The following is a 22,374-nucleotide window of genomic DNA, read 5'->3' as shown; positions in this document are numbered from 1 at the left end:
CTCCATCAAAATGAAAATAAAAGGATGAAAGCTCCTAATAAGCTTGTTGCCTCCCTTTTCCATTGACTACCCCACGAACAATCCAACTAATAGTACTCATATCTTAAACATATTCATAAATAAGGATAAAGAAAGATGACCTAAAATTACAGGATCATATTAGCATCATCCCTTAGAAAGGGTGACATGTTCGAAGCAACCAATGGCATAGCCACCTCTATGTTAGCAACAGTTTGCTTCGAAGCTACCATACTTGTCGTTTGGGATCCATTCCATATAGTAGGCTTTGTAGTCTCCATATCCATATGCATTGCAAGCGTATTTATTCTCTTCATCTGGAGAAAGATTAGTAGAGACTCCATTATAAGCCAGACTAGAGTTGGTCGAGGATCCCACCATCACTACTACAAAAATAAGATTTAACATCGTCTAACTAACATCGGTTTTGATAAAAACCGATGTTAAAAAAATGTGGTGGTATTATTGTAAATAAAATGTCATAGTTTACATCGGTTTTTATAAAAACTGATGCTAATATCTTAATCTTAACATTGGTTTTAAAAAAACCAATGTTAATATCGCAATCTTAACATGTTCAATATTCATGATGTTGTGTGTCCACTCCCCGACACAAGACCCCTTCTCCACTCCTTCAAAACCAACATACCACCCAGTCTTTTCATTTCCTCAAACCCTAGACTCATCGCTCTCCTCGACGACATCTCGTTTCCCATCCTCTTCAACAACTCCTTTCATGCCTTCCACCTCCTTCATCGGTAGCTACCGTGCATTCCTATGGAGCGGTGAAGACGCTGGTGGTAGCGTTGGAGAAAGAGACAATGACGGAAAAGGAGGCAAAGGAGAACACAATGTGCGCATTGGTTCAGTTATCACAAAACAAGGAGGAAGAGGAGGCAATGATAGGGAGGGCTGGAGCGATTCTGCATCTAGTGAAGCTTCTTGAAGGAGAAGGATTACGTGGGAAGAAGAACGTAGAAACTATGCGGTGGTGGTGGTCAGCTACGGTATGGACTCTTCACTTTGCACCCAACCCTGAAATATAGATCCATACCTCCAAACTCTTCACTTTGAACAATTTGGAAATCAATCCATAAGCCTATCTAGGAATCAAATTAGCCTAATCTTTGTACTCGTCATTTTGAATAATAATTGATCGATGAATTAAATTAAGTCACACAAAAAAAATGGTGATTTCACTATGCTTTATTTTTTCTTTTTTAGAAGGAAATGAACCATAGCTTTCTAAGAAATGTTTAACCTACATAAATAATTAAGTTGACCTCTGCTTTGTTATTCAGAGGTGTGTTTTCTGTGTGGAAAATACAGTTTTTATATTTTTTTCATGTTTATTTATGTTATTGTGTGGCTATTCAATATTTTCGTGCTTGATGTTATATTATACTTTGTGTATTGAATGTGTTGATTAATTTGATTCATTGGATATCTTTCTCATGGTGTAGGTGGTGAAATTGAGCAAACAGAAAATGTAGATCAGCATAATAGGGGAGAAGAGCTTGGTAAACAGAGTTTAGACACATCGGTGTTTGTGAACTCAGAGCCATTGCGTGAGGCACAAATTCATAATGCTGTGAAATTTTTGTCGCACCTGAAAGTTAGAGGTTCTCCTGTCACCCATAGACGATCATTTTTGGAGAAGAAGGGTCTTATGAAGGAGGAGATTGATGAAGCCTTTCGGCGTGTGCCTGTAAGCATCTTGTTTGATCTTTTACCGAATTTTTTATATAGCTCTATTGCTTGTTCATATATGAATACAACCATCTAATTGATTATCACTTTCTTGTATGTTCATCTACTGAAATGCTTACCTTTGCATCAAATTGCAGGATTCACCTCTAAGTGTGCAGACATCTGGCATAAATCAAGGTGAACTGTCTAATGTCGAAGTTGCAGATTGGCTTCTGTGTTTTTCATTTTCACCTTTGGACTGAGTTTAAACTACTAGTTAATTCTCCATTTAGTTATTTTGTTCAAATAGAACTGGAATTCCTCATTCAGTTACATTGACTCATGGCTCACTGTAATACTCACAGATGGACAATTGAAGCCATCATCAAACATTTAGTAGCAAGGCCAACCACAGGCTTTGCAGCTGACTGTACCAGCTTCTATTGGTGTTACTACTACGCTTGGAACCTTATCTCGCCGTAGTTTTCACTAGTCATATGCCCTTATTGTAGTTGGATTACTGGCTGCTTCAGGTGCTGGTACAATTATAGTAATTAAGGTATTTGCAGCTAACCTTTCTGGGTGATGCTATCTAAATTTGTATCTTAATGGTGGGGAGTATATTTCTCGGTTTGACATATCTTTCTTTATTTGTACCTAACTTAATTTCTTGCTCTATCCATAAATTTTTATCACTTTGTGGTTTGGTTTGAGTCTCACTGAAATTTGGAAGTATGTTCCTTGTTTTAGAATTCTATTCTCCCTCGGTTAAAATCTTGGATACACAATGTTGTCCGAGAAAAGGGTCATGACCAATCAAAGAGAACAAGCTCAAAACCAACATTGGCAGAAGAGGCTGCACAGGTTGCAAAAGCAGTTGCAGTTGCAGTTGCAGATGTTGATATTGCAAAAGCAAGCCAAGAACTACTGAGTTCAAAAATTGAAGGTGGATTAATAAAACTTCAATATGCAAGCTGTAAAATATTTTATATTTTTGTTAATACTCCTAATTTTCGTTGACATCTTTTGTTGCTGAATACTTTTTGCTGCATCGGGTTTTATACTTTGCAGAGAAGAGATATTTTGTAGAAGTTGTGAACCTTTTGGATAAGCAAGTGCAGGAAATGAAGTTGATGACTAATGCAATAAGAAGATTGGAAGGTAGTTATAAATGAGAAGCGAAACCTACCAAAATTGATGATTTCCAATAAATTTTAACTAATAACTAATAATATGGAGAGTCTTTGAGGGAGAGTGTCAAAGAGAGTGCCGCTAACATTCCTTGACCAGACTATTATAACTGGATTTCATACTTTGTGACTGTGCCAGGAAGCTCACGTTTACACCTGCATTTTTCTTTCTTGCAATCTTTAGAGCCTTCCTAAAAGCTTAGTGATTTTGCATGTCAGAAATTCTAGCATATTTGGCCAGAAGTTTTTTAAAGTACTAATTTATATATACACTCTTACTAAATATCATCTGTTTATGCTAAATTATGGATGAAAAATAGCTTCTGGTGGACTCTCTATCTCAAAGCAAGAAGACTACTGTCGCAACCTACCCTTCAGCGGGAGGGCGACACGGGGCTCACGGGTGCGTCTTCCAAGAAAGGAAAATGCACACAGTTGCCACCAACATTTATTTGAGAAAAACGTCAGAAAAACCGGAAAGGTGTGGTCTACGAACTTTAATCGTCCATCACAAGGGACGATAACCTTTAATCAAGTGTGCAAATATGACTTCAAAATGTTTTATTTTCCCTTTTTTATGTCTTTTTGTGTTTTTATGCTTTTTAATTTTGGTGTGGTCGACAAGGGTGTTTCCCTCGCTCCTACATATCCTCAATTGCGAGGAGGAAATCATACCTACGTAGTTCTTTCAGAACTAAACGTTGGTTAAGTTTTTTTAATCATTTTCCGCAAGATCAATTTTAACCAAACAAAGGTCATTTAAGGCATTGGACCATTAAACGATCTTTTGATTTTGAAAGGAGAGAAACGTTAAGGCGTTGGACCATTAACGATCTCTTGTTTTTGAAAGGAGAGAAACATTAAGGCGTTGGACCATTAACGATCTCTTGGGGTGGTCGACAAAAGCGAGGCTTTTGCTCATACGTATCCTCAATTGCGATGAGGAAATCAGATCTACGTAGTTCTTGCAAAAGTGGTAAAGTTACATGTTGATTTTATGCTTTTGAACGGTCCATGTTAACTGATAAAAGCAAAGAGGACCGTTTATGGCGTTGGACCTTAAAATGGTTTTTAGTGATTTTTGCAGACAAAGCTTGATTTGTGAGTTGATTTTAGCCTTAGTTTCACTTTGGTTATTAGTCAATTCATTCAAGGAAACTTCCAAAGAAAAACGTCCGATTGATTTTTTTAATTATTTTATTCAAAGATATTTTGATTATTTTATTATTATTTTTTCAAAATATTTTGATTATTTTATTATTATTTTGCTTTTTTTGGTTTAACCGAGGTTACTGCATGAACGATCGGTTAGATTTTTCTTTAACAATGATTAAACGACATTACAACACAAATGATCGGTTGAAATTCATTTTATCATTTATTAGGCGAGATAACGACTTAAATAAACGATTAAAGCATGTTAAAAAAGGAAGAAAAGAAAATCGAAATTGAAGGAGATGAAGATGAAAGCAAGCAAAACAAGAAATGAATTGAAAGTCTCGGATTCAAACTCTTACCGGTTGAAGAACGAAAAACGGACCAAGAAAAGTGAAGAATGGAGGAAAATCTTCACAGATTTGCTCACGGAAACATCTCGGAAGCGTTACGGAAGCACTTCGACTCGATTTTTCTTCACGGAAACGTGGTTTTTACCCAAAATAGCCGAAATGCATAGCCTAGGGGTCATGAACCTTTTGAAACAGCCCCCCTCCCCAATTTATAGGGAAAAAGGGAGGTGCTTGCCGCCCAGAGGCTTCTTGAGGAAGATTTCTAAGTGCACCCTAATTACTAAGTTCACCCCCCTTTTCGTACTCTACAAAAAATTTATAGAAGCCTTACGGAAGTGTTTTGGATTTGATTTTCATCTTTTTTTCTCTTCCCTTTCACTAATGTTAAGTGAAATATGCTTACCCAAGGTTTTTGGAAATTTTACGGAAGCATTACGGAAGCCCCATAAATCATTTTTCAACAACGTGGAGGAGCTTGCCGTCTAGTTGCTTCCTCCTTAAGCAACCCAACTTCCAAAATGTTCGGAAGGGCCTAGATTCTAATTGCTATTTACACCCCTATCTTGATAAGTTCACCCCCCGTTTTGTGTTTTTGGCTGTTTTCTTCCCGAAACATCTCGAAACTTTATGGATTCCACCGCGATGAGTGTTAAACATTTTGAGGTGGTCAAACGAAGGTCGCATGCCGACAAACAATGGTCCCCGGAGGAAATTAGGGTATGACATTGCCCCTCTTTACTTATCTTTTATTGGAGATAAAAAGGAAGTAAAGATAAGACACTAATTTCGTTCGAGCTGAATCTTTACCCGATCGGCGACTAGCGCAAATCCAAGTAGTAAAACCCGTGAAGGCGTGAAGATATTGAAATTCCTTCTTTTGTCGTTTAATTCATTTTCATTTTCATTTTCACTCTCCCTTTTTTTTTCTTTAAAAGCGTACAAGCAAAGGACATCAAGTCCTACAAAGCACAAGGAAAAAGGATATTGAAGTTTTTGAGGTGAAGACATTGTCGCCTTTTGAAGGCATGCAATGACTAAAGACATTGTCGTCTTCGACATGTAGATGAAGGTCATTGTCGCCTTTGAAGGCATGCAATGACTGAAGACATTTTTGTCTTTGAAATGTGTGCGAATTACCGAACAGGGCGTCTCCACATGCTACCTGACTTCTCACAGGTCAGGATAGCAGAACTGTGTGTGTACAGATAACCACTTGGAGTATTTCCACCTGCCACCTAACTTCACGGGTCAGGATTAACAGAAGTGTGTTTGTACGGATAACCACTTGGGGTATTTATGCATGCCACCTGACTTCACGGGTCGGGATTAATAGAAGTTGTCTTTGTACAGATAGTCACTCGGGTATCTCCGCCTGTCACCTCACTTCATGGGCCAGGGTAACAAAAGTGTGAGACTAAAAAACGTCTCGGTCGGAAGACGCTAACATCTCCGGGAAAGGTGCAGATGACGATGTTAGTCACTGCATGCTATCAGACTTTGAGTCTTACGGATAGCAAATGAGACTTTTTCACAGTCTCGGCCGGAAGACGCTGGCATCTCCGAAGAAGGTGCAGATGACGACGTTAGTCACTGCATGATATCGGGCTTTGAGTCTTACGGATAGCAAATGAGACTTTTTCGCAGTCTCGGTCAAAAGACTTTGACTTCTCCGAGAAAGGTGCAAATGACGACGTTAGTCACTGCATGCTATTGGGCTTTGAGTCTTACGGATAGCAAATGAGATTTTTTCGCAGTCTCGGTCGGAAGATGCTGACATCTCCGAGGAAGGTGTAGATGACGACGTTAGTCACTGCATGCTATCAGGCTTTGAGTCTTACGGATAGCAAATGAGACTTTTTCGCAGTCTCGGCCGGAAGACGTTGACATCTCCGGGGAAGGCGTAGATGATGACGTTAGTCACTGCATGCTATTGGGCTTTGAGTCTTACGGATAGCAAATGAGACTTTTTCGCAGTCTCGGCCGGAAGACGCTGACATCTCCGGGGAAGGTGTAGATGACGACGTTAGTCTCTGCGTGTCAACGGGCTCGCTTGCCTTTAGCTGACAAAAGGTACGGATAACCATAAGGTATCTCCGTATGTCATCAGACTTGCCGTCTCTAGATGACAAAGGTGCAGATGACGATGTTAGTCTCTGCGTGTCAATGGACTCGCTTGCCTCTAGTTGACAAAAGGTGTGGATAACCATAAGGTATCTCCGCATGTCATTAGACTTGCCGTCTCTGGATGACAAAGGTGCAGATGGCAACATTAGTCACTGCGTGTCAACGGGCTCGCTTGCCTCTAGCTGACAAAAGGTGCGGATAACCATAAGGTATCTCTGCATGTCATCGGACTTGCCGTCTTTGGATGACAAAGGTGAAGATGACGATGTTAGTCACTGTGTGTCAATGGGCTCGCTTGCCTCTAGTTGACAAAAGGTATGGATAACCATAAGGTATCTCCGCATGTCATCGGACTTGTTGTCTCTAGATGACAAAGGTGCAAATGACGATGTTAGTCACTGCGTGTCAACGGGCTCGCTTGCCTCTAGCTAAAAAAGGTGTGGATAACCATAAGGTGTCTCCGCATGCTAACGGACTCACTGGTCACGATAGCAAAAAGTGTGCGCGGATAACCATCAGGTGTCTCCGCATGCCACCGGACTCATAGGTCACAATAGCAAAAGGTGGGGTGGTCGACAAAAGCGGGGCTTTTGCTCCTACGTATCCTCAATTTGTGATGAGGAACTCAGACCTACGTAGTTCTTGAGAAAGAGATGTGAGACTAAAATAGTCTCTACTGGAAGATGATGACATCTCCGGAAAGGGTGCAGATGACCACATTGGTCTCTGCTTGTCAATCAGACTTGGGGTCTCCGAATGACGAGGTGCGGATAACCATAAGGTGTCTTCGCATGCTACCGGACTCTCAGGTCACTGGATAGCAAAGGGTGTGTGCGGGTTACCGTCGAGTGTCTCCGCATGCCACCAAACTCTGGGGTCACGGTAACAAAAGGTGGGGTGGTCGACAAAAGTAGGGCTTTTGCTCCTACGTATCCTCAATTTGTGATAAGGAACTCAGACCTACGTAGTTCTTGAATTTGTGAGAGTAAAATAGTCTCGGTGTTCTTTCACTAAAATGCGAACATGCTTTAATAAAGAAACAAAACCTCTAACTAATCAGAGCAACATATAATTTTTGGTGAAAAATAATGTGTCTATTGGGGGAGTAGAGTATGCTGATGAAATTTTCTCATAACCATAAATGAGATTTTGGATGTTAGTGTTTCGTTTCTAAACGACCATTTAGAGGAAACACTGGGTCCAACAAAATAGAAGAAAATCACTCGAAGTGTATCAATCTCACACAGGTAAGTGTTTTATCCTAATTCCGAACCATAGATATGTCATGGCTTGATTTTGCAAATCATTTCCTATCAAATCAATGATTGCATGCGTGATCATGGATCAATAGGACTTTTTCAGGAATGGTGTTTTTTGGTGGGAAATTTGGATCTGAGTGTTTTGGCTTTTCCCTTTTTCTGCTTTTGTTTAGTGCGGGACGAGAAAGTTACAAGTGCACAAGATTTTGGTTGGCAATCAAAGGGAAAGGACCACTTCAAGTCGTGGTTTCCTTTCTTTCCTTATATTATGTATTATTTGAATATTTGTTTGGTCCGAAGACCCTTCTGTATAATTCTTTGATTTTCTTCCGATCTTTGATCGAGGATTTTCTTTTTTCCTTTTTTTTTTCTTCCGATCTTTGACTGGGAACTTCTTTTTTTCTTTTGTTTTCTTCCGATATTTGATCAGGAACTTTCTTTTTTTGTTTTTGAAGCACGTTGGCCGTTTAACAGTGAATGGCTCTTCTTTCTTGGGAGATCCCACTGTTCCTTCTTCCGAGGACAGGGATGGAAATTCTCATCCTGGGTCAAGGTTTATGGTGGTTTGAGGTCTTGGGTCAAAAGGCTTGCAGAACGACCAGACATGATGTATATCAGGGTGTTGGTTTTGCCAGCGGTTCAGGGATAAAGGGGATGTCCCACATTTATTTCCATGACACACATACAACAATGATGATTTGGAAATTTTATGCAAAACTGGTCATGCAAGCATGCACCCATGTGGACACTCAAGCATCAAGTTTTTATGGTCATGTGACACTAGGGCTCAGGACTCATTTTTCCTATTTAAGTCAACCCAGTGTTTCCAAAACATGTTTTTTCATCAAAAACCTTGTGTTCTGAATGGCAAGTTCATTTCCTTTCAAATGCATGTTGGCTTTTTAGCTAACCAATTTTATTTTTATTTTACTTTTTTTGTTTTTTTTTCATGAGGTATTTTGCTACCTAAACATATGTATATTTTTGTGAGGTATTTTTGCTATATACATGCATATCCAAGGTATCTTGCTACCTAAACATACATACATACATACATACATATATATATATATATATATATATATATATATATATATATATATATATATATATATATATATATATATATATTGTGAGGTATTTTTTTGCTACCTAAATTACATACATGCATATCTTTCGCTACCTAAACACACATACATATATTTAGTGAGGTATGACTACCTTCCGAGCTTGTGTTTGTTTTATTTAAATTCCTAGGATCATGAGCAACTAGGTGTGTCCTACTATGACTTGAGAAACAAAGGTGATCACATAACAAGCAGAGATTTAAAAGGTACTAGGTTGCCTCCTAGTAGCGCTTCTTTAACGTCTTGAGCTGGACGCGTGATGACATGTCGGTCATGGACCTAGTACTTTTGCTTACCTTTGGCTTTGGACATGGTCGCCTGCTGGTCGGCCACGGGTCGTAAGCAACGCTCCAGCCTTTGTAGATGAGCTGGGGGGCTCTAGAGGTGGCGGCGGTGTGCCTATTGCCCGCTGCTAGCCATCCCCAGGCTACTGTGGTGTCTCGCCCTGCCTGGGGCCGCAATACTTCTTGATGAAAGCCCGGCTAATAGGGGGTCTGATGACCTTGTTGGGGGCAACGGGCACTCTGTAGAACTGACAAAGGCCTGTAATCAGAGTTGGAAACCCCATGACCCTGTTGGACTTCTCCGAGTCCACTGGGTGTCTTGCGGGTGCGATCCCTGCAAACAATAGATGACATAAGAAATCAGTTAAGCGATGTGCATACTTACCTATGTCACGATGGCATGACCTTGCTGGGGGGGACAGACACCCGGTAGGACTGACAGAGGCCCATAACCAAAAGCTGGAAACCCCAGGGCCCTGTTGGACTTCTCCGGGTCCACTGGGTGTCTTGTGGGCACGATCCCTGCAAATAGTGGATGGCATCAGAAATCAATTGAGCCATGTACATACTTACCTATGACGGCATAAACCAACTGACACTTCGGCAGAGGGAGATCGGAGTTGTGGTGGTGTGCATGATCCACACTCGTCTCCTTGTACCGGCTAGGTGAAATCTTGCCCCCCGGTATGCATATTAGCTGCACGATAGCCTCCCTCTCTGGTTGTGCTCACACAGTTGGTCGCCCTCCAATATCAAGGGGTGGCCCAGGAACTAATAAAAGCAAACTACTAGCCCCTTACCCGGGAGCTCAGACCTTGATTAAGCATTAAGGACGGAGGACCTTGAGTTCTCTGAAGGCGTATATGTGGAGTCCTATGAGGGTGAGGGCATGTAGCCCTCTGAAGGCGAGGGCATGTAGCCCTCTGAAGGGGAGGACGTGTAGTCCTCTGAAGGTGAGGACGTGTAGCCCTCTGAAGGTGAGGACGTGTAGTCCTCTGAAGGGGAGGACGTGTGGTCCTTTGAAGGTGAGGACGTGTAGCCCTCTAAAGGTGAGGGCATGTTGTCCTCTAAAGGTGAGTACATGTAGCCTTCTAAAGCTGAGGACGTGTAGCCCTCTGATGGCGAGGACGTGTAGTCCCCTGAAGGGGAGGACGTGTAGTCCTCTACAGGGGAGGACGTGTAGTCCTCTAAAGGTGAGGGCGTGTAGTCCTCTGAAGGCGAGGACGTGTAGTCCTTTGAAGGTGAGGGCGTGTAGCCCTCTGAAGGCGAGGACGTGTAGCCCTCTGAAGGCGAAGGCGTGTAGCCCCCAGAAGGCGAGGGCGTGTAGCCCCCTGAAGGCGAGGATGTGTAGTCCTCTGAAGGCGAGGGCATGAAGCCTTCTGAAGGCGAGGACATGCAGTCCTCTGAAGGCGAGGGCGTGTAGCCCTCTAAAGGGGAGGACGTGCAGTCCTTTGAAGGCGAGAACATGTAGTCCTTTGAAGGCGAGGACATGTAGTCCTCTAAAGGCGAGAGCGTGTAGTCCTCTGAAGGCGAGAACGTGTAGCCCTCTAAAGGCGACGACGTTCAGTCCTCTGAAGGCGAGGACGTGTAGTGATGCAAGCTCCATTGGAGCTTGTAGGCCTAGGATCTTCTTCATCAATGGATTCCTTTGCTTCATGGAAGATAAATGGCAGTGGAATGGAGAAGAAAGAGAGAGAGGAGACGCCACTTCAAGGAGAAGATGAGTCTAGAAGAAGCTCACCACCATAGGAGGCCATGGATAAGAGCTTGGAGGAAGAAGGAGATGAATGAAGGGAGAGGGAGAGAAGAGCACGAAATTTTGTGCTCTAAATGAGCTCTGAAATCTGAAGTTAATATTCAAATGATCAAAGTGTCAAAAAATGCACACACATGGCCTCTATTTATAGCCCAAGTGTCACACAAAATTAGAGGGAAATTTGAATTTTTATTCAAATTTCACTTGAATTTGAAATTGAATTTGTGGAGCCAAATTTTGGAGCCAAAATTTTACTAATTATGATTAGTGAATTTTCGCTATGGTTCAGCCCACTAATCCAAGATCAAGTCCAAGATTCTCCACTAAGTGTACTTAGGTTTCATGAGGCATATAAAGCATGAAGAACATGCACAAAGTGTGACTATATGATGTAGCAATGGGGTGTAGCAAGCAAATGCTCACCTCCCCCTCTAAAATTTAATTGGATTGGGCTTCTCCCAATTCAATTAAATTTATTTCCAACCACACACATCAAATATTCACTTAATGCATGTGAAATTACAAAACTATCCCTAATACAAAAAACTAGTCTAGGTGCCCTAAAATACAAGGGCTGAAAAATCCTACATTTCTAGGGTACCTTACCTATATTATGGAGCCCTAAATACAAGGCCGAAAAATAATGAAACCTTAATCTAATATGTACAAAGATAAGTGGGCTCATACTTAGCCCATGAGCCCGAAATCTACCCTAAGGCTCTTGAGAACCCTAAGACCTTCTTTTGCATCTCTGGCCCAATCTTCTTGGAATCTTCTATCCAATGCCCTTGCGGGGTAGGATTGCATCATTCCCTCCCCCTTGAAAAGGATTTGACCTCAAATCTCGAGGTTCTTGAAACTCTGGGCTTTTTTCCTCAACACCTATAAAAAGAGCAAAAACATATATATTAGTGGTGTTTGGTATGTTGAAGTAAGGTAAGGTCTGAAAACCCATTTCCTAGGCATCTTCCCATGAAGGAACATGGTTCCTCACCAACTCAATGAGTGGTGCTACAAGTATAGAAAAATATGGGACAAACCTTTTGAAAATGTTTGTTAAGTCATGGAAGCCCCAAATTTTCCTTACACTTGGTGGAGTGGGCCACTCAGGAATGACCTTTATTCTCTTAGGGTTCATGGGAACCCCTTGGTCACAATTTAAAAAATTAAGAAAAGTAATGCAATAGAACATACCTTTTTCTATATTTTCATGTTGATTATTCCTACCAAAAAGTATGAGAAACCTAAGGTGTCCCATATGAGTACCTATGTTTATATTGAAACTAAAAATAAGAACAAACCTACCTAATGAGTCCCTATGTACACAAATCATGAAGATGTTGGGTGCACAAGTGATTTTACAAAAGAGTGTTGCACCACTCAAAGCATTCATCATACCACCTACTTTAGGGATTTGGTGCCTAATAATACCGATTTTGGGCACCAACAAAGCACAAGGATTTAAGCTCTTGCGAACAAAACCCTCATCCAAGAACTCATTTACTTGAGGAATAAACTCAAGCCTAAGAGGTGTGGCAATGCTAACAAGTGTCTTTTTACAAAGGAGAAAATGTGGAGGTTGTCTAAGAAGGGAAATTTCTTTAATATTTGTCTTTATTTCAAAATGTTTTTCCTTCTTAGCTAACCTCTTGGAGGAGACACTTACCTCCTTACACTCCTCCTTAACCATTAAAGGTTGTCCTTCTTCTTGGGGATAGATCTCTTTACTAGATTCTTCCCCTTTTGCTTCTTCACTTTCACTAGAAGAAGGTGAAGTAGTAGCCTCATCTTGGCTACTATAAATGTCTTGGCCCCTAATAATCATGGTTTTCTTGGTGGGGCATTGAGAAGTAATGTGCCCTCTTCCAAGACATTTAAAGCACTTTACGGAGCTAGTCTTCTCTTGCATACTAGCCTTAAGGGGTTGATTTTCTATTGTCTTCCCCTTATCATCTTTGGGCTTAGAAGGTGTCACCCCTAAGATGCCTTGACCTTGGTCTTTCTTTAGATAATAGTGAGAGCCATAATATTTTGAAGTAGAATTCCTTTTAAGTTGTTGCTCTACCCTTATTTCCCAATCTAAGTTAGCCTCTACATTGTCCTTCCCATGGAAGTATAGGAAGTTAATGTTAGCCTCTTGAGGCTTTCTTTCCTTTTCTCTCCATTGGGAGTGAGGTCTAGGATGTGCCCTATGCCTTCCTTCATAATAGTCACGAAGTTCTTCACATAGGCTCTTGCAAGAGTTATGACTACTATAGGAGGCATGTTTTTCTTTTCTTAACTCTTTTAGTATTTTCCTTCTTTCTTCTTCCCTTATTTTCTCTTTTTCATCTAGACTTATTTCTTCTAGTCTTTTTTTCATTTTTTTCTTTTCTCTCTTGTTTTTCTTTCCACAACTTAAGGGATCTCAACTCATCTAATATCTTATACAAGGGGTCCTTAGGAGTAGAACCCTCACCATTAACACTAGATGAAGAATGAAGACTCATGTTGGTTCCTAAGTTATGGTTCTTTCTTGTTGGGGGTTTGAAAAAAAGGTAAAAGAAACTATGGTTGAAACTAGCCAAAATAAACACTAAAAGAGGTGTGAAAGATAAGGTAAAAACTAATTGGTAAAAGGCAAGCTATCTAGGCGGTTTGACAATGGAGGGTAAAGGAAATAAGCTATGAAAGTAAGCAAGAAATTAAAGTGCAAGAAATGCAAACTAGGCGGATCCTAAGAGTGTTTGGATGACCTCATTTAAGGTTCCCAACAAAACACTCACTATCCTAAGGGAAAATTGCCTAAAATTATTACACACAAATGGAAGTAGGGTGACCTATTGGAGGCTCCCAACTTACTTCCAATGAAAGGCCTTTTTGTTACAAAATTTGAAAGCAAAACAAATTGCCAATTACAAAATTACAAAAAAAAAAGTCCACAATTATGGTGGCTATTCTCTCTTTAGTGTTTCACTCCATTTGGAGTGCTTCTTTACTCAAATTCTTCAAGATATGACACCAATACTCCTTTCCAATTCCCTATATGGCAACTCACAAGCAAGGAAACAAAGAGACAAGCAATAACCAAAGACAAAAAAAATGAAATGAAAGCTAAACCAATAGAGTTTTAACAAGACAAATTTCCAAGGATTATTCAACAATTAAAGCAATGAAAATCACAAAAAAAGCAAGCTAGGACTCAAAGAGAAACCTAGAATGGCTCTAGATTAGAGTAGAAAAACTAAAAAAAAAAGACTCAAGAAACCTCTAGTTTTGGCACGTGTTTTCACAATAATTTTCAATTGAAATTTCAGAACTAGGATTGGTATAAAATAGGCACCAATTATAGAGCAAATTTTGAGCCAAAACAACAAGCACACTTTCCTTTCACTTTTTTTTTTCCTGGACACTGATTTTTCTGCCAACTTGTGCGATTTTTCTTATTTTTTCCTTTAATCCAAATCGCTTGGTTCTTTTTTTAAAATTTTTTTCCAGATGTCTAGAAAATTCAGTAAAACTTTCAGCTCAAAAAACGTAGTTACCAATTCCCAGTAATTTATACAAGTTCGTATGTTCAAGCTGCCAGCACCAGCGATTTCAACCTAGAAATCAAGAGTAGTGTTTATGTTGCTTAAGGCTTGAATAGTTACAATTTGTGTTTGCTTATGCTCAATTATCTTGAATAACACAATTCAAGAGAGCTTAAGACTTATTTTGATTCACAAATCCAGCCACAACTCAGCACCACAACTCAACTTCATCATAGGCATCATGTAGGAAACTTAGAAAGCAAAAAAAAAAAGTTCAAGAACAAGACTACTTCTAGGAATTGATTTAGAACATGTTATGAACTAAATAACATGCATGAATTAGACTCAAAATTCAAAAGATAGGCTAAGAATGACAAGAATACATGAAAAAATGTATCTAGAATTCAATCAACAAAATAAAATTCAACACAAACTTAGAACATAATGTGACAATTACTATGACTAAACATGACTCTAAGACAACATGGATTAAGTGATTTACACTTAGATTTTTGTGTTTTTTTTTCTAATCAATATTTTGGAACAAAATTTAGATCTAAAGGTTCAGCACAAGAATATTATGAATGAAAAATGATAGAACCTAAAATCAACACAAAAAACATGATTCAAGAGTAGATCTACAAAATTTGAACCATAGAAATGCAAGAACAAGTGTAGATCTAAGATTTAATCGGTTTATTTTTTTGAATCTACTATAAACAGAACCAAACCACAAGACAATGGAGTATATACAAGGAGAATAAGATGAAGAACAAGGAATTAAAGAGAATTCACAGAACAAAAAGATAGAGGAAGCAAAAGAACATCACCTAGATGAAGATGCTCTTGATACCACATGATGTAAGCTCCATTGGAGCTTGTAGGCCTAGGATCTTCTTCATCAATGGATTCCTTTGCTTCTTGGAAGATAAATGGCAGCGGAATGGAGAAGGAAGAGAGAGAGGAGACGCCACTTCAAGGAGAAGATGAGTCTAGAAGAAGCTCACCACCATAGGAGGCCATGGATAAGAGCTTGGAGGAAGAAGGAGATGAATGAAGGGAGAGCGAGAGAAGAGCACGAAATTTTGTGCTCCAAATGAGCTCTGAAATCTGAAGTTAATATTCAAATGATCAAAGTGTCAAAAAATGCACACACATTGCCTCTATTTATAGCGCAAGTGTCACACAAAATTAGAGGGAAATTTGAATTTTTATTCAAATTTCACTTGAATTTGAAGTTGAATTTGTGGAGCCAAATTTTGGAGCCAAAATTTCACTAATTATGATTAGTGAATTTTAGCTATGGTTCAGCCCACTAATCCAAGATCAAGTCCAAGATTCTCCACTAAGTGTGCTTAGGTGTCATGAGGCATGTAAAGCATGAAGAACATGCACAAAGTGTGACTATATGATGTGGCAATGGGGTGTAGGAAGCAAATGCTCACCTCCCCCTCTAAAATTTAATTGGATTGGGCTTCTCCCAATTCAATTAAATTTATTTCCAACCACACACATCAAATATTCACTTAATGCATGTGAAATTACAAAACTACCCCTAATACAAAAAACTAGTCTAGGTGCCCTGAAATAGAAGGGCTGAAAAATCCTACATTTCTATGGTACCTTACCTATATTATGGAGCCCTAAATAAAGGCCCAAAAATAATGAAACCTTAATCTAATATGTACAAAGATAAGATACTTAGCCTATGGGCCCGAAATCTACCCTAAGGCTCATGATAACCCTAAGACCTTCTTTTGCATCTCTGGCCCAATCTTCTTGGAATCTTCTATCCAATGCCCTTGCGGGGTAGGATTGCATCATGTAGCCCTCTGAAGGCGAGGACGTGTAGTCTTCTGAAGGAGAGGGTGTGTAGCCCTCTGAAGGCGAGGACGTGTAGTCCTCTGAAGGCAAGAGCGTGTAGCCCTGTAAAGGCGAGGACGTGTAGTCCTCTAAAGGCGAGGATGTGTAGTCCTCTAAAGGCAAGGACGTGTAGCTCTCTGAAGGCGAGGACGTGTAGTCCTCTGAAGGTGAGGGTGTGCAGCCCTCTAAAGGTGAGGACGTGTAGTCCTCTGAAGGTGAGGACATGTAGCCCTCTGAAGGCGAGGACGTGTAGTCCTCTGAAGGCGAGGGTGTGCAGCCCTCTAAAGGCGAGGACGTATAGTCCTCTGAAGGCGACGACTTGATGGAAGCTTGCTTGTGGAGCTTCTATGGAGGCTGGATCTTTGAGCTTCAATGAGGTCCTTTAATGGTGGTTTTCCACCATGGAGATGCAGCGGAAGACAAAGGAGAAGAGGGGAGAGGAGGCGCCATCCACTAGGGAATAAGCCATGGAAGAAGGAGCTTCACCACCAAGATGAGCCTTGGATAAGAAGCTTGGAAGGATGCTTCAATGGAGGAAAAGAAAGAGGGAGAGAAAGAGAGAGGGGGGAGCACGAAATTGAAGGAAGAAAAAAAAAGGAGAGAAGTTAAACTTTGAGTTGTGTCTCACAAGACTCTCATTCATCAAAGTTACAACAAGTGTTACACATGCTTCTATTTATAGACTAGGTAGCTTCCTTGAGAAGCTTTCTTGAGAAAACTTCCTTGAGAAGCTTCTTTGAGAAAACTTCCTTGAGAAGCTAGAGCTTAGCTACACACACCCCTCTCATAACTAAGCTCACTTCCTTGAGAAGCTTCCTTAAGAAGATTCCTTAAGAAGCTAGAGCTTAGCTACACATACCTCTATAATAGCTAAGCTCACCTCCTTGAGATGAGAAGCTAGAGCTTAGCTACACACCCCCTATAATAGCTAAGCTCACCCCCATGACAAAAAACATGAAAATAACAAAAAAAAGTCCTTATTACAAAGACAACTCAAAATGCCCTGAAATACAAGGCTAAAACCCTATACTACTAGAATGGCCAAAATACAAGGCCTAGACGAAGGAATAACCTATTTTAATATTTACAAAGATAAGCGGGCTCATACTTAGCCCATGGGCTCGAAATCTACCCTAAGGCTCATGAGAACCCTAGGGCCTTTCCTTGGATCTCTAGCCCAATCTAATTGGAGTCTTCTAGCCAATGCCCTTGCGGGGTAGGATTGCATCATTCCCTCCACCTTGGAAAGGATTTGACCTCAAATCCCGAGTTTCATCATACTCTGGGCTCCTTCCCTCAACACCTGTAAAAAGAACAAAAACACATGTATTAGTGGTGTTTGGTATGTTGAAGTAAGGTAAGGTCTGAAAACCCATTTCCTGGGCATCTTCCCATGAAGGAACATGGTTTCTCACCAACTCAATGAGTGGTGCTACAAGTATAGAAAAATATGGGACAAACCTTTTGTAAAAGTTTGTTAAGTCATGGAAGCCCCAAATTTTTCTTATACTTGGGGGAGTGAGCCACTCAGGAATGACCTTTATTCTCTTAGGGTTCATGGGAACCCGTTGATCACTATTTGAAAAATTAAGAAAAGTAACGCAATAAAACATACCTTTTTCTGTATTTTCATATTGATTATTCCTACCAAAAAGTATGACAAACCTAAGGTGTCCCATATGAGTACCTAAGTTTGTATTGAAACTAAAAATAAGAACAAACCTACCTAATGGGTCCCTATGTACACACACCATGAAGATGTTAGGTGTACGAGTGATTTTACAAAAGAGGGTTGCACCACTCAAAACATTCATCATACCACCTATTTTAGGGACTTGGTGCCTAATAATACCTATTTTGGGCACCAAAAAAGCACAAGGATTTAAGCTCTTGCGAACCAAACCCTCATCCAACAACTTCTTTACTTGAGGAATAAACTCAAGCCCAAGAGGTGTGGCAATGCTAGCAAGTGTCTTTTTACAAAAGAGAAAATGTGGAGGTTGTCTAAGAGGGAAAGTTTCTTTAATGTTTGTCTTTATTGTAAAATGAGTTTCCTTCTTAGCTAACCTCTTGGAGGAGACACTTACCTCCTTACACTTCTCTTTAACCACTAATGGTTGTCCATCTTCTTGGGGGTAGATTTCTTCACTAGATTCTTCCCCTTTTGCTTCTTCACTTTCACTAGAGGAAGGTGAAGTAGTAGCCTCATCTTGGCTACTATAAATGTCTTGGCCCCTCATAATCATGGTTTTTGTGGTGGGGCATTGAGAAGTAATGTGTCCTCTTCCAAGACATTTAAAGCACTTTATAGAGCTAGTTTTCTCTTGCATACTAGCCTTAGGGGCTTGCTTTTCTATTGCCTTCCCCTTATCATCTTTGGGAATAGAAGGTGTCACCCCTAAGATGCCTTGACCTTGGTATTTCTTTGGATAAGAGTGAGAGCCATAAGATTTTGAAGTAGACTTCTTTTTAAGTTGTTGCTTTACCCTTATTTCCCAATCTAAGTTAGCCTCTACATTGTCCTTCCCATGGAAGTATGAGAGGCTAATGTTAGCCTCTTGAGGCTTTCTTTCCTTTTCTCTTCTATGGGAGTGAGGTCTAAGATGTGACCTATGCCTTCCTTTGTAATAGTCACGAAGTTCTTCACTTAGGCTCTTGCAAGAGTTATGACTACTATAGGAGGCATATTTTTCTCTTTTCATTTCTTTCATTATTTTTCTTCTTTCTTCCTCTCTTATTTTCTTTCTTTCATCTTGACTTATTTCTTCCACTCTTTTTTTTCCTTTTTCTTTTCTCTCTTGTTTTTCTTTCCATAACTTGAGGGAACTCAACTCATCTATGATTCTAGATAAAGGGTCTTTATGACTAGTACCCTCGCCATTAACACTAGATGAATGATGACTCATGTTGGTTCCTAAGTTGTGGTTCTTTCTTGTTGGAGGTTTGAAAACAAAAGGTAAAAGAAACTATGGTTGAAACTAGCCAAATAAACACTTAAAGAGGTGTGAAAGATAAGGTAAAAAAACTAATTGGTAAATTGCAAGCTATCTAGGCGGTTTGACAATGGAAGGTAAAAGAAATAAGCTATGAAAGTAAGCAAGAAATGTAAACTAGGTGAATCCTAAGAGTGTTTGGATGACCACATTCAAGGTTCCCAACAAAACACTCACTATCCTAAGTGAAAATTGCCTAAAATTATTACACACAAATGGAAGTTTGGTAACCTATTGGAGGCTCCCAACACACTTCCAATGAAAGGCCTTTTTGTTACAAAAACTTGAAAGCAATGAAGGTAGGTAAATTGCAAATTACAAAATTACAAAATGGTCCTCAATTTTGGTGGTTGTTCTCTCTTTGGTGATTCACTCAATTTGGAGTGCTTCTTAGTCCAATAGCTCTTAAGGCGGTTGGCCCCTTGCTTCTGGACTGAAATTCTTCAAGGGATGGCACCAATCCTCCTTCCAATTCCCTATATGGCAACCCACAAACAAGGAAACAAAGAGACAAGCAATAACCAAAGACCAAAAAAAATGAAATGAAAGCTAAACCAATGGAGTTTTAACAAGACAATTTTTCAAGGATTATTCAACAATTAAAGCAATGAAAAGGACATAGAAGCAAGCTAGGACTCAAAGAGAAACTTAGAATGGCTCTAGAGTAGAGTAAAAAAACTGAAAAAAAAAAGACTCAACAAAACTCTAGCTTTGGCACTTGTCTTCACACTAATTTTGAATTGAAATTTCCAATTATAGAATAAATTTTGAGCCAAAACAACAAGCACCCTTCCTTTTCACCTTTTTTTTCTGGATACTGATTTTCCTGCCAACTTGTGCGATTTTTCGTATTTTTTCCTTTTATTCAAATCACTTGTTTATTTTTTTATAACTTTTTTCCAGATGTCTAGAAAATTCAGTAAAAATTTCAGCTCAAAATTCGAAGTAACCAATTCTCAGTAATTTTTACAAGTTTGTATGTCCAAGCTGCCAGCACCAGCGATTTGTTTCTTTAAGCATGGTATATTGATTGCCTTGGGCTTACTTTCAACCTTCCTATGTATGTTGAACTCACTAGGATTGTTTACCACAGTTTTCGGAGTTCAATATTCAGTTAGGATCAACATTTCAGCCAGCAATTCAATCACCAAAACTCAAATTCACAATAGACACAATCATAAAGAAACCTAAAAGTTCAAGAAAAGGTTCACAATCAAAGACTCTCTAAGAATTTTGCATGAACATGTTAAGGACTAATTAACATGAAAGATTTGACTCAAATCAAATAATAGGCTAAAAGAATTTCATACACTCATGAACAAATGAGTTAGACAAAGAAACAAGAAAATAAAATTCAGCACAACATAAGAAATCTTATGTGACAAGTTTCATGACTAGACATGACTTCTATGACAAAACTACAATAGGTGAACAAGTCACTCTAGATTTTTGAGGTTTTCTTCTACTTTAATATTTTTGTAAGAATTTTATGGTTTCAGCCACAAAAAAATAACAAGACAAAACTCAAAGGAACCTAAACTCAACACAATTCATGGTTCAAGAACTAAGAACAAGAAATTTGAACCATAGAAAATCAAATCTAACTTCTATAGCAAGTTTAATCGGTGGAAACTCTAAAGAATCATGTTAACAACATTTAGAACAAGACATGTGAGGAGATACATGGAGAAAAATGAAGAAACAAAAATGGAAGAGAAGGTAAAGAAAAAAAATTAATGGAGGTTTAAGGAGCACCTACTTGAAGCTCTTGTGCTCTGATTACCACTTGATGGAAGCTTGCTTGTGGAGCTTCTATGGAGGCTGGATCTTTGAGCTTCAATGAGGTCCTTTAATGGTGGTTTTCCACCATGGAGATGCAGCGGAAGACAAAGGAGAAGAGGGGAGAGGAGGCGCCATCCACTAGGGAATAAGCCATGGAAGAAGGAGCTTCACCACCAAGATGAGCCTCGGATAAGAAGCTTGGAAGGATGCTTCAATGGAGGAAAAGAAAGAGGGAGAGAAAGAGAGAGGGGGGAGCACGAAATTGAAGGAAGAAAAAAAAAGGAGAGAAGTTGAACTTTGAGTTGTGTCTCACAAGACTCTCATTCATCAAAGTTACAACAAGTGTTACACATGCTTCTATTTATAGACTAGGTAGCTTCCTTGAGAAGCTTTCTTGAGAAAACTTCCTTGAGAAGCTTCTTTGAGAAAACTTCCTTGAGAAGCTAGAGCTTAGCTACACACACCCCTCTCATAACTAAGCTCACTTCCTTGAGAAGCTTCCTTAAGAAGATTCCTTAAGAAGCTAGAGCTTAGCTACACATACCTCTATAATAGCTAAGCTCACCTCCTTGAGATGAGAAGCTAGAGCTTAGCTACACACCCCCTATAATAGCTAAGCTCACCCCCATGACAAAAAACATGAAAATAACAAAAAAAAGTCCTTATTACAAAGACAACTCAAAATGCCCTGAAATACAAGGCTAAAACCCTATACTACTAGAATGGCCAAAATACAAGGCCTAGACGAAGGAATAACCTATTCTAATATTTACAAAGATAAGCGGGCTCATACTTAGCCCATGGGCTCGAAATCTACCCTAAGGCTCATGAGAACCCTAGGGCCTTTCCTTGGATCTCTAGCCCAATCTAATTGGAGTCTTCTAGCCAATGCCCTTGCGGGGTAGGATTGCATCACGACTTGTAGCCCTCTGAAGGTGAGGACGTGTAGCCCTCTGAAGGCGAGGACGTGTAGTCCTCTGAAGGCGAGGTCGTGTAACCCTCTTAAGGCGAGGGCATGCAGCCCTCTCATGGCAAGGGTACTAGTACCCAATGGTCCACCCTTATGAGAAAGTAATAGATTGACTCATTGAGAGGACCGGTCATCCCAAATTCAAAAGATTGGACATTGGAGGTAAGAAATCTATGCAGTTAACATGATTTTTAGGGATGCAGATGCATGCAACCTTTGTCTAGAAATGCGGTAAATGCTGACTTCATATGCAACAATGCAATATCATGGAAAGTTGTACAATGTTCATGACATTTTTT

General features: G+C 39.8%; 1 pseudogene; it reads left to right on the top strand.

Moving 5' to 3' along the window:
• The first annotated feature begins 839 nt into the window (after positions 1–839).
• Positions 840–22,374, top strand: part of LOC100796333 (peroxisomal membrane protein PEX14-like) — a 45,056-nt pseudogene continuing 23,521 nt past the window's right edge.

Source organism: Glycine max, chromosome 10, assembly GCF_000004515.6.
Source record: "Glycine max cultivar Williams 82 chromosome 10, Glycine_max_v4.0, whole genome shotgun sequence".
NCBI lineage: Eukaryota > Viridiplantae > Streptophyta > Magnoliopsida > Fabales > Fabaceae > Glycine > Glycine max.
The sequence above is the reverse complement of the archived record's forward strand: the minus strand, read 5'-3'. Positions and strand labels throughout refer to the sequence as shown.